The sequence below is a fragment of the Elgaria multicarinata genome, chromosome 6 (assembly GCF_023053635.1).
Source record: "Elgaria multicarinata webbii isolate HBS135686 ecotype San Diego chromosome 6, rElgMul1.1.pri, whole genome shotgun sequence".
NCBI lineage: Eukaryota > Metazoa > Chordata > Lepidosauria > Squamata > Anguidae > Elgaria > Elgaria multicarinata.
In genome coordinates this window covers 2,762,757-2,775,065 of record NC_086176.1, presented here as the reverse complement: position 1 = coordinate 2,775,065, position 12,309 = coordinate 2,762,757, and the positions used below count along the sequence as shown (strand labels likewise).

Genomic DNA, 12,309 nt, shown 5'->3' with positions numbered 1-12,309 from the left:
TCCTTCTTGTGTCCAAAAGAGTGCAAGGAGATGCAGACCCAGGGGCAGTGAAGGGAGCTGCGTAGGGTCCCTTCCTGGTTATATCTGCCCCTGAGTACCGTAGTTCATGTCCTCTAGGAGATGCAACCTGTTTGTACTGTGAAAGGGGGAATTGGCCTGGCCTCTGACCCAGGGCAGAGGGAGGCCCTCTTAGACACCATTACAGCCTGTGCAGCACACACGAGGCTCACCGACTGGAAGCGCAATCTGCTCCTGCAGCCTAGTTGTTGCTTTGCCAAGGCCAATGGTTTCAGGTCACATCAGGGAATAGTTTTAGTAGCAGATGTAAGGATTCTCCCCTTTGAGTGGGTATCACACAAGGTCAGTCAGCAAATCCTGCTCTAAAAATAGATGCCAGTTTCAAAGTTGGTAAGATTTCCTTTGTCGTCCCTGTCACACTCCAAAGATCCACGCTACCTACAGCTTCTGAATAAGCTCGCAGGTAAGCCAAGATGAGAGAATGAGGGTCTGCCTTTACCCAAATGCTCATCCTTTCGAGGATAGAAAAGCAGGGCCAAGGACAGAGTGTTTAGCTGTCCTTCCACAGCAGCTGGTGGCTTTTTAAAACAATTTTCAGGCAGCAGTAAGATTAGCATTAGATATTTATTCTCTGGGAAATAAAATGAGGTCATTCAACATTCCAAATTATTATATAATGAGCTGCTTTTTTATCCCATTGGCTGAAGCTTTTCAACGTTTATGTTCAGTTCATTGTTAAGCTGAAATCTGTCTTTGAGATTCTTAAATCTATGGGTTTGTGTGTGTGTGTTGTATTTGGATACCTTTTCCCTCTTCCATACAGCTCAGATCATTTTCTTTCAGTGACCCTTCACTTGCATCCAATCCTGATTGTTCCTCTTCTATTATAACTGGTTTGTGTCAGGAAATTTTTATGCCTGAAAAACCCTTTTTTCAAAAAGAGAGAGAGAAAAGAAAAGAAATTGGGAAAGGGTAAGGGAATAGGGCTTTAAGAGAGACTACGTTTGGCATTGTGTGAGTCAGTTAAAAACTGCAGCTGCATGAGACAAATAACCTTCCAGATTTGGGGGGGGGGCAGTCAATATCTGAGAAATTTCAAGAAGATGGGATTAAATTAATATTTCTTGGGAAAGTAAGAGGAAGCTGCATTCTAATGAGGCACTCTGATGGAATCAACCAGGATCAGTCTAAGAGGATTTCTTACTTATAGATTTTCAGTCATAGTTCTTACTTTAATTTCCAGTTCAATAGGGATGTCTTGGCTTTTATTATTATTATTATTTATTTATATAGCACCATCAATGTACATTGGGCTTTATTGGGACATCTAAGGGGTAGCCAGCTCCATGAAATAATTTTTATTTTGCTTTTGGAAACATTACATCTTTTGAATGGATAAACAATTTAAAATATAAACCAAGTGCTTTCCTCAGCTCCTAATGAATGTCAGAAAAGTCTTAAGGCCGTTCTTGGTGGCTGATAGGATTTGCAGATATCATGTGGTGGGTAACAAGAGTAGTATTTTAAGTTCTCCACAGCATGAGTGCCATTTTGGGAAGGGGAGGGAGTCACACCTGCTCTTACCTCTCTTGCCATGTTCACACTGACTATTGGTTTGCTTTTTTAAAAAGTTGGGTGACTGATCTGGATAGATAAACATAATGTGAGTATAAACAAAACAAAGGCTTTGGTCCTTCCTGTAGAAAATCTTGAATATATCCACAAGCAGCCCCTCGGATCTTATTAAGAGTCCTCCCCTTCTCCCCATCTCCTTCTCTCCATCCCCTGGAAATCTGAAATGGTGCCTCAGCTTCACCAACCAGAGCAGCCTGATCTACAGAATTAATCAGCTCTGGCAGATCCTATGGCCGTGTTCAGTCCCTGCCACGACAAAACCATGGCTCCCCAGCACCATCTAGAAGCTAACACACATGGCACCAGACACAATGGCACCACGTGATAGCTCCTCGCCTCAGCTCTTTCCTCTTGAAACTGTGTACAAGTTCATTAAACAAAAAACCTACAGTTTACAAAACCACGTTAAGGCTCTACAGTTTCCCCACCAAAAAGTAGGGAAATTGCGAGTTGAGTATCACAAGGCTTAAGGAGGCAGGAAGTGCCAGTGAAATTCTCATTCTTCCAAAGCAGATAAACCATGAGGACAGTATGGAGAATAGGATATGCAGAGGTGACTGTGGGGTTGTGGGAAATGGATGACAAACAACTTAGGGCTGCCTACTTCTTTTTTTGTTTACAGCAGCCCTTCCCCAATCTGGTGCCGTCCAAAGGTGTTGGACTACAACTCCCATCACTGTGGAGTGAGCCCTTTCAAAACAACCTGAACCACAAGACATTTCTCCTAATGCCTTGTGGGTCTGGAAAGCCAAGAGATGCTCATTTATTTCATTCATTCCTTGACTGTCAGCTAGTTTTTGACAGGGGGACCTCTTGAGGAGAGAATGCAGTGGAGATGCCAAGTCCTCTCTACGCCCAGCTCTCCAAAACTGCATGCAGAAAATCCCATTTTATTATCACAGTTCAGGTCAACACTTTGAGGGGTGGTGTCACAACTTCTGTGCACTTGAAGCAGAATTTCAGCAGGTGCAGTGATATAAAAATACACCACCAGTTGGATTTCAGCCTGATCTGTAAGACTCAGGCCTCTTGTGAAAAGCTCTGGAGAAAAACAGCAATTCTTGCATGTGTACTACTCTCCCCTTTTCTCTGGTATATACTTCCCTGCTCCTGTAACTAGAGGAAGCTGGAGAAACCTAGTTATGTGGAGCCAAACTACAAATTATGTGAAATGTGCTTCTCTGCCCTAGCTACTATCTGTCCTGGATAGAAGCTACCTTAGTGCCGGTAGGAGCTTTCCTCCCAGTGCAAATAGCAGCTTTAGAAGGGGGAAGATTTTCATTGGGATGCAGGGATGGGTGGGGTAGGGAGAGAATTACTCCTCTCCACACACACCCATAGTCTCACTCCAGATCACATATACCCACATGGCTTCAATTCTTAGAAAATGTGAAAGCCTCACATAATGAGCATAATGATTCCCCCGCACAGGGGGAAATCACATTTCCTTACCGTCACTTCTCCACCAGAATGTTTATCCCTCATTACTTCCTCTTTCTAAAGAGGAATTAAATGACATGCATGTGGCCATTCAGTAGGCCATTTTGATCGTGCCACTTCTCCTGCACACAGCAGGAGCAGCAATTTCCGTCTTTAAAAATAAGTTGAACTTACAGGGGAAGTTTTTTGTTGCGCCAAGAAGGCTAGAAGGGGTGGGAGGGTGCAAATGATGTTGTGAGAGGGACCCGCGAGTGCCCAGCAACAACCATGCAATAAAATGCTGGTCTGATGACGCCCAATGTGTAGTTTGATCCTTAGCATATACACTGCTTGTAGTAAGTCGAATAATTCAGGCCAAACTACTGAACTATTTATCTGGATTCACATAAAAAGAGGTTATATTCTCATTGACATTGTCTGGGCATCAAATGCCATGCTATGCCAAAATTCAGAGAAGCAGCTGTGTTTTCTATAGAAAAAAAAGTAGCACTCTTTATGCTGTTCTTTTTTGACATCCCTTAATACCAAGCCAGTAGCTCCATGGCTTGGCAGCTGCTAAATATGATACATTCCTGCTCAGTATCTTAAGGAAAGGCATTTTTCCTTAGCTAGTCTTCCTTCTTTCATGCACATAGACCCGGTTCACATAATCATCGCAGCCCACCATGTGTTGTTTAAGCTGCTGTGGTGCATACCAAGCAGTTTTTGAATATTCAAACAGCACCATTTTGTGTTGTCCAAACCAAGGCTGCAGGGATTGTGCAAGGGTTAAACCCTCGCATAACCCTGAAACAAGCCATGGGTTATGCGAGGATTGCTTAACCCTCTTACAGCCACCACTGCCTGTGTTCAGATGATATGACCAGCTATCGCTGTGGCTTGGATATTCAAAATTGGCACCCTCATGCACCAGGAGCATGCACCACAGCCCACTGTGGCTTAAATAACCCATGGCGGGCAGTCTGATGATGAGAACCAGCCCATAGTTTTAAAAGCAAATTTGCAGGCAGAGATCTGCTTTACACACATGTTTGGTTTTGAACAGCAACAATTGGCTCATTTGTCTTCAGAAAAGGCATAAAACAGGAACCATCTTTTGAAAGATTTCTTCTAAGCAGGGAAGGAAACCTCCAAAGTAATCCCAAGAGTTTTTGCTTAAGTATAGTATGTTGGGTTATTGTGCCAGAACTTTTCTCTCTCTGGAACTCTGTTTGTGCTCAGAAACAAACACACATCACGCAGGTCTTACACAGCAGAGCTGGTTTATTTCCTTCAGGCTTCTGTGCAGTTCAATTCAGATCAGTTCAGATCAGCACACTGAGGCATACACAGAGAGCAGTGATCATAGAGCAGTGATCGGAGAGCAGTGATCAGTTCCATTTTACACAAGTGAGAAACTATATACACATCTTACACAATTCTTATCTACATTACATACAGCTGTGATGAGGCTAACTTAGAATCTTGGCAAGGTTCCCAGAACAGCCTCTATCTCAAGGTAATTGCCCACAGATAGACTTTCTCTGTTTAACCCTGAGATAGCCATACACACACAATTTTAATGACTAAGCAAGTATTTCTTTTCATATACTTAACATAGTACTCCCCACTTCTTGCTGCAGTGAAAAGTTCCTGGGGTAGACTATTTAGTTTCTTTGGATGAGAGCAAACTGGAGATTTATGATGTCTTTAATATTTGCTTTATTTACAAATAGTCACACTGTGTCAGGGTCTGGGGTGTGGGTGGAAAGACCTCAGCGCGGGAACACCAGGACTGGGATGGATGGCAGTGGAACCGGCAAACAGAGTCCAGGCAGGACAAAAGGCAAGGTCCAGAGGCAAGCAAGGTTCGGATTCCAGAGGCAAACAGAGTTCAAGCAGGGCCAGAGGCAAAAGGCATAGTCAGGAGAAACAGAAGGTCAGGCAAGGCAAGGTCCAGGATTTGCAGGTAGTCAGGTACTTCAGCAAGCACAGGAGACCATGTTGCTGTGGCAAAGCTGGAGTGGAAATGCAGTTCTTATATAGCCCTTTCCTGGCTGCTCGATATGAGCCTGGATCCTGCAACTACTCTGTGGCCGGCAAGGTGCACTGCAGCCACCAGGTGGTGCTGCAGGACAGAACCTGAAAGTACCCCCTCCCCCAGAGGACAGGGGTTCCATCCCCCATTTAGGGTCCAGGCTTGTCTAGGTGTCTCTGGTGGAATGCTTGGAGTTTAGCGGGTGCGTGGATGTGGTCCGCCAGTTCCCAGGACTGTTCCTCTGGACCATAACCCTCCCAGTCCACGAGGTAGAACAGTTGTCTGTGGCGCCATTTGGAGTCTAGGATCCAGGCTACCTGGAACTCCTCGTGGTCATCGATCTGGACGGGTGGCAGCAGCGGGTTGGTGCGCTCGGGAAACGGATTTGCAAAGTAGGGCTTCAACTGGGATATGTGGAACACTGGATGGATCCTGAGAGTGTGGGGAAGATCCAATTTGTACACGTCCAGGTTTACTTGTTGCAGAATCGTGAAGGGCCCCTGATATTTGAAGTCCAGTTTGGCAAAGGGGTGGCCGGATCGGCGGTGCTCCATGGAGAGCCAGACTTTATCTCCGGGCTGAAGCGGGGGGCCTGACTGGTATCATCGATCTGCGTGCTCCTTGTAGGCTGCCTTGGCCTTCTCCAGATGCCACACGAGTTCTGCTTGTGTGATGGAACAAAGGAGGCTGCAAGCATGCAGGGGTAATCCTGCAGGTAGTATCCTAAGTTGGCATAAAAGGGACTCTGTCCCATGGAGGCATGGCAGGCATTGTTATACGTGAACTTGGCTAGCGGCAAAAGTTCCACCCAGTCATCCTGGTGGTAACTTAAAAAGCAGCAGAGGTATTGCTCCAGGACCTGGTTTACTCGCTCGGTTTGTCCATCTGTCTGTGGATGGTAGGCCAAGGATAGTCAAAGAGTTCGAGGAAGGCTGCCCAGAACTGTGAAGTAAACGGCGTTCCTCGATCAGAGACTACTGCTTCAGGGAGACCATGGAGCTGGAACATGTGGTTGAGTACCAGGTGTGCAGTCTGGCGGGCGCTGGGTGTTGGATCCTGGAATGGATCCTGGTTATGTTTTCCATTGATTTGTTAATTGCTGAGGATCTGGAGGAACAGAAGACTCAGCAGAAACTTAAAGGTCAACTCTACACCTGGACATTGAGTGTCATAATTGAATAATTGTCTAACTGATTGTCTTCAATTAAGGGTTGCAAGGAGTTGCATCATTGTACAGGTTGTCTATAAAAGTAAATGTATTTTCAAGTTCCTGTATAACTTCCATGTCCCTCATGTGAGCTGTATTGACTGACCGTTTGTAAGTATTTGTATCTGTATTGCCATAACTAAATTATATATTTATTTGCCAGTAAAAAGGTTTATTACTGTCTTAATTCTCTGTCTTAATTCACGTCTTTGCTGACTTTGCTGAGAACCGCTGTAATCTCTGCTAGTTTCTGTAAGGGCCCAGACAGAAACTTAACACAAAAGGTTATGTGCCAGAAGCCCAGTCTGTGCAATAACTAAACAGCTTATAAAGCCATAACTCAACAGGTTATGGGCCCAGTACCCCAAGCTGAGCCATAACGCATGAGTTTTTCTCAGCAAGTGCAGTACGACTGAAGAATTAAGCTGTGGTTGATTAAATTCCTGAGTGTCTTTATAAAAGTCGTTGGAACAGACAGTGAGAAGCTATTTCGGATAGCGGTGTCTGGAAAATCACATGGAAAAGGACTGGCAAGAGTGGTTTGAATTTAAGAGGGCACTGAGGAATCTGAATCTGGATAGCCGGTCAGGGCCTGAGAGAAATTAAACCACTGAAGGGGTTGTAAACCAGAAACAACCTGTTAAATTGAAATTATGGCAGTAAATGTTGGGAACACTGTCCCTATTGAGTTACTTACAGACAAAAATTATATGTCATGGTCATTTAAGATAGAAATGAGGCTAAGAAATCTTGGTCTGTGGGAAGTTGTAATAAATGCCCCAGCAGAAGATTTGAATGCAGCAGAGTTATGCGAGTGGGGACGTCATGCTGAGAGGGCAAAAGCTCACATTGTTTTGTCTATGAGGATCGATCAACTGTCTTATATAAGCAGAGAAGACACTGTTGACGTTATCTGGCCTAAACTCAGACTTGTATATGTCAGAGACCGCAGGAGCTAGAATAAGCTTAACAAGAAAGCTTTACCGTACACTTATGAAAGAGGGAGAAGACATAAAAGCTCATTTGCAGAAATTAAGAGACTGCTTTGAAAGTTTAAGTGCAGCAGGCTTACCCTTAACAGATGAAATGAAAGTGTATGTGGTTTTGTCCAGTTTACCACTGTCTTGGGACGTGCTGGTGACAACGTTAGAAGCATTGCGAGTCCAGGACATGACATTAAATACAATATCTGGCAGATTGATAGAAGAACATCAAAAGAAAAGTTTAAGAAAGCAGTTCATGCAACAAACCAGATGCATTTTCAAAATGGTCTGGGTATGAAGGGGTTAAGGCTTCGGTGAAGAAGGAGGAGGATGAGTCAGCATTTTCAACTTCGGAAAAAGTCCAAGCCTAAAAAGTTTCTTCGATCCTTTAGATGTCAGAAATTGGGGCATATTCAAAAAGATTGTAGAGTCAGATTACAATCAGAGCCCAACAAAGAAGAAAAACCCCGAGGGAAGAGTAAATCAGCGCAGCTAGTTACGGCAGGAGTGAGAAGTCAGCTCTGCAGGCAAGCGGAAGGAAAAAGCAACAATTGGCTCATAGACTCGGCTTGTTCTACCGTGATTTCTAACAGACGAAGTTTCTTCCAGAACTTCAGGGATTCCTCTGAAAAGTCTATAGCGCTGGCTGATGGGACGAAGATCCAAGCATCTGGGGAAGGAACGTGCTTCTTCCCTTTTTTGAAAGAGTGCTTTGAGAATGCATTGTTTGTTCCCAGTTTGAATTTTTCCCTTCTAGGAGTTTCCAATATGACAGAAAAGGATTTCTGTGTGTCTTTTGAAAAAGACAAATGCTTTATTGGTAAGCATGGACTCCTAAGAGGAATGGGAAAGCTGAAAAATGGATTGTATTTCATAGATGGCAATCCTAATGAGGAAGGAGTTTCAGAGATACAAGCAGGTTGTATGGAAACTAATGAAAATGTGCCTAATCATGACAATTGCATCCATTTATTTCATAGAAGACTTGGACATTCAAGTTTTAAGGTTCTGAACAAAACTCAGTTTTTCAGATGGAGTAAAAGTTTAGGGATGCAAGAAGTACCTTGATTGTTCTATATGCAAAATTGCTAAGTCAAAGGTTATGAATATTCCATGTGTCAGAGACTGGTGGCATAAAAATGTTCTGGGATTGATTCATATGGACTTGGCTGGCCCTTTTCCTGAAAGCTATGGAAAAGCCAGATATGCATTAATCATTTTAGATGATAAGACCCGTTTCTTGTGGGTGTATTTGTTAAAGCATAAATCAGAATGTTTAAGCATGGTGAAAGAATGTGTTAAATTTATAGAGAGAAATCTGCAGAAGCAAGTCCGGGAATTTTTGACGGATCAAGGAGGAGAGTTCCAGTTGTTGGATTTCAAGCAGTTTTGTAAAAAGACTGGCATAAATCATAAATATTGTAATCCGAAGAGCCCGTGGCAAAACGGAAATATAGAAAGGAGGATCGGCGTTTTAAAGGAGAAGATGGAATGCCTGATGAAAGACGCAAAGGCAGAGCCACAATTATGGGGAGAAGCGTTTGTGGCAGCTAATTACCTTTGCAACAGGACTTGGTCTAAATCCATTAATAACATTCCTTTTTCTTTACTTTACAGCAAAAGACCAAACCTCAAGCACTTAAGAACTTGGGGGAGTTTTGCTATTGTAAATGTTCCACTTTCACAGAGACAGCAAAGTTCTCCAAAGGGGATCAGAATGAGATTTGTAGGTTATGAGTACAATAGCTGGCAGTTCCTGTGTGAAGTGGGTAGGATAGTGGTCTCCAGATCAGCTAGATTCAGTGAGCAAAACTGGAGAGAGGTGCACGACAACCCGGAAGTCCTGGTGGAACTAGATAGCAGGCAAGAGCCTGAGTTGCTAGTGACCAGTTCGAGTATAGAGGCTCAAGAGTTAGCAGAGCAGGAGAAGCAGGAAGAAGTTCCTAGACGTTCTCAAAGAGCAAATAAAGGCATACCTCCTAAAAGGTACGGCTTTGACGCTTGTTATGTAAATTATGAGCCTAATGTAAATTATGAGCCTAATTCCTATTCTGATGTGAAGAAATTGAATTCTTTAGAGAGATAACAGTGGGAACGTGCCATGCAAAGGGAGCTAGATAGCCTTAGAGAAAAAGGAGTCTTTAAGGAAGAAGCAAGTTTGCCAGCAGGGCAAAAATCTCTAAACTGCAGGGTGTTTAAACGCAAGCAGTTAGAGACAGGGTGAAGAAATTCAAGCCTCGGCTGGTCGCCAGAAAAATTAAGGAGGCAGTTTGAAATTGATTTTTCTTCCAAACTGTTAAATCCCGTGTTGTTGAAAAGAGTTTTTCCTAGGTATTTTAAAAAAAATGATCAAGCAGATGACAGAAGTTTTTGCTAAGCAAAGTGAATGCAGGAATGCAAAGGGGGAAAAGCCCCATGGAAATGGATATGTGAAGCAACCTGCAAGGAAACAGCTTTAGCAACTTCAGGCTTGTATCATTTGGTGGTGAGAAATGTTATGTTCAGTGAACAGTTTTGTTTGTCTGTTTTTGTTGCCATTCTCAGCAGGTTTGTGATGACGTTTGAAAAGATAGGGAGCAAGAGTTTGTGGCATTTTCCTATGAGGCTAAGTATTGTGCTGGTGTGTGGTGAAGTTACTTGGCTGATCCAGTTAATAAAGGACTTTAAGGTCTTGGTGGAGAAGCCAGTGACAGTTAAAGTTGAAGCACATAGTCATAAAGTTTCAAAATGTGAAAATCACATAGAGAGTGGAGTTTTGAGGTTAGCTTATTGTGAAACAAAAGAGAATCTTGCAGACATTTTCACAAAACCACTAGGTCCCACCAAACACAGAGAAGTTTGTGAAACGTTAGGTTTCAGGGAGGAAAAAGTGTAAATAACTGTACAATGTGTTATTGTAAATCAATGTGTAAACATAAGAAGCGGTGTTGGATCCTGGAATGGATCCTGGTTATGTTTTCCATTGATTTGTTAATTGCTGAGGATCTGGAGGAACAGAAGACTCAGCAGAAACTTAAAGGTCAACTCTACACCTGGACATTGAGTGTCATAATTGAATAATTGTCTAACTGATTGTCTTCAATTAAGGGTTGCAAGGAGTTGCATCATTGTACAGGTTGTCTATAAAAGTAAATGTATTTTCAAGTTCCTGTATAACTTCCATGTCCCTCATGTGAGCTGTATTGACTGACCGTTTGTAAGTATTTGTATCTGTATTGCCATAACTAAATTATATATTTATTTGCCAGTAAAAAGGTTTATTTTAACCTACATAAATCTCTGTCTTAATTCACGTCTTTGCTGACTTGGCTAAGAACCGCGGTAATCTCTGCTAGTTTCTGTAAGGGCCCAGACAGAAACTTAACACAAAAGGTTATGTGCCAGAAGCCCAGTCTGTGCAATAACTAAACAGCTTATAAAGCCATAACTCAACACTGGGGGCCCCACGGGTTGGAGCAAAATGGGCCACTTTAGTGAGGGAATCGACTACTACCAGGATGGCCATGTGACCCTTGGAGGATGGCAGGTCGACAATAAAGTCAAACGAGATAGTAGACCACGGCTACAGGAGTCGTTGGGGTCCTTGCTGGGGCACCTTGGTCCTGGAGCAGGTCTCACAGGAGCGGAGGTACCTTTTGACATTTGCTCGGAGGCTCGGCCACCAGAAGGCCTGGGAGAGTAGTTTCAGGGTCTTCGCATACCCCCAATGCCCTACGGTGCGTGCGTCGTGGCATTGGTGCAAAACCTAGAGCCACAAGTGCCCTTCCAGGATATAGAGCCAGTCCTGGTGATATAGGCAGCCGGCCCATACATCCGGCAACTGCTGCCCGGAGTCGTCTGGCGGCACACCATGGCCCAGCTGAGGGTCCAGGGCAGGGCTTGGCAGACCTGGGAGAGGAAGTCCTGATCCCAGGTTCCCAGGAGGAAATTGGCCTTCGGGAGTATGGGCGCCGGATCTGAGTTTTCTCCCACCAAGGCTTCTGTTGTGGCCAAGAGCATATCAGCTTTCCCATTCTTGGAGCTGGGCCAGGAGGTTACCCGGAAATCAAACTGGGTAAAAAAACAAAGCCCAGCGCGTCTGACGTGGTCTAAGGCACTTCATTGCTTGAGAGTGATTCAGGTTTCAGTGATCTGTGAGGACCTGTATGGCTCCCTCAAGAAGATGATGCCACTCTTCAAATGCTGTCTTGATGGCCAGGAACTCCCTGTCCCAGACGTCACAATTTTTCTCCGCAGGCGTGAGCTGCGAGGTCATAGATGCGTCCAAAAGGGATCTCTGTCCCAGGTTGGAGGTCGATGGGACAGTCATACAGACGATGCGGAGGCAAAGCCTCAGCCCCTTTCTTGTCGAAGATGTCAGCCAGATCAAGATGTTGGTCCGGAAGGGCCGCCAGGTCCAAAGCAGAGGATTCCTCCATCGTGGCGCCGCTTGGAACAGGGCTTTTTGGGCAGGCTGGGGATTGAAGGCATCATCGGAGGCTGGGCACAGACCTTCTGGCAGTGCGGGGACATAAATTGAAAGGTCCTCTGGCTCCAGACGATGGTGGGGGTCATGTCGGGACAACCACGAGATCCCCAGAATAATGGGACAATGGAGGGGGGACTCTGGACCAGATCGAAAGTGAGCACTTCTTGGTGCCTGGGCATGATAAGCATGGCCAGGGGGCAAGTCTCATGAGCCACTGGTCCCGAGGTGAGCAGAGTCCCATCGAGGTCCTCTACTGGAACTAGGACCAGCTTGGAGCAGCAGGGCACCTGATATTTCTTGGCGAAGCCCAAGTCCATAAAATTGGATGAGGCCTCTGGAGCAGGATAAGGCTGATGGGCACTAGGAATTGTGGTTGGGAGGTTAAAGGCCCCGGCCAGGCTCCCCCTAACACCGCCGGGGCTGGCCGTTTCCCTGCAGTGATGCTTTGGATGGGCAACCAGCTGCATAATGGCCTGTCTGGACACAATACAGGCAGAGGTTCACCAAACACCATTGTTGCTTTTTAGCATTCGATAATGGC

The 12,309-nt window shown here is 44.7% G+C and overlaps 1 protein-coding gene across 1 annotated transcript in view; it reads left to right on the top strand.

The window, feature by feature from the left end:
• The first annotated feature begins 431 nt into the window (after positions 1-431).
• DUSP29 (dual specificity phosphatase 29) overlaps positions 432-12,309 on the top strand; it is a 52,123-nt gene continuing 40,245 nt past the window's right edge. Inside the window, exon 1 of the mRNA XM_063128465.1 lies at positions 432-481. The gene's annotated coding sequence lies outside the window, so the exon portion shown is untranslated. The remainder of the gene's footprint in view (positions 482-12,309) is intronic.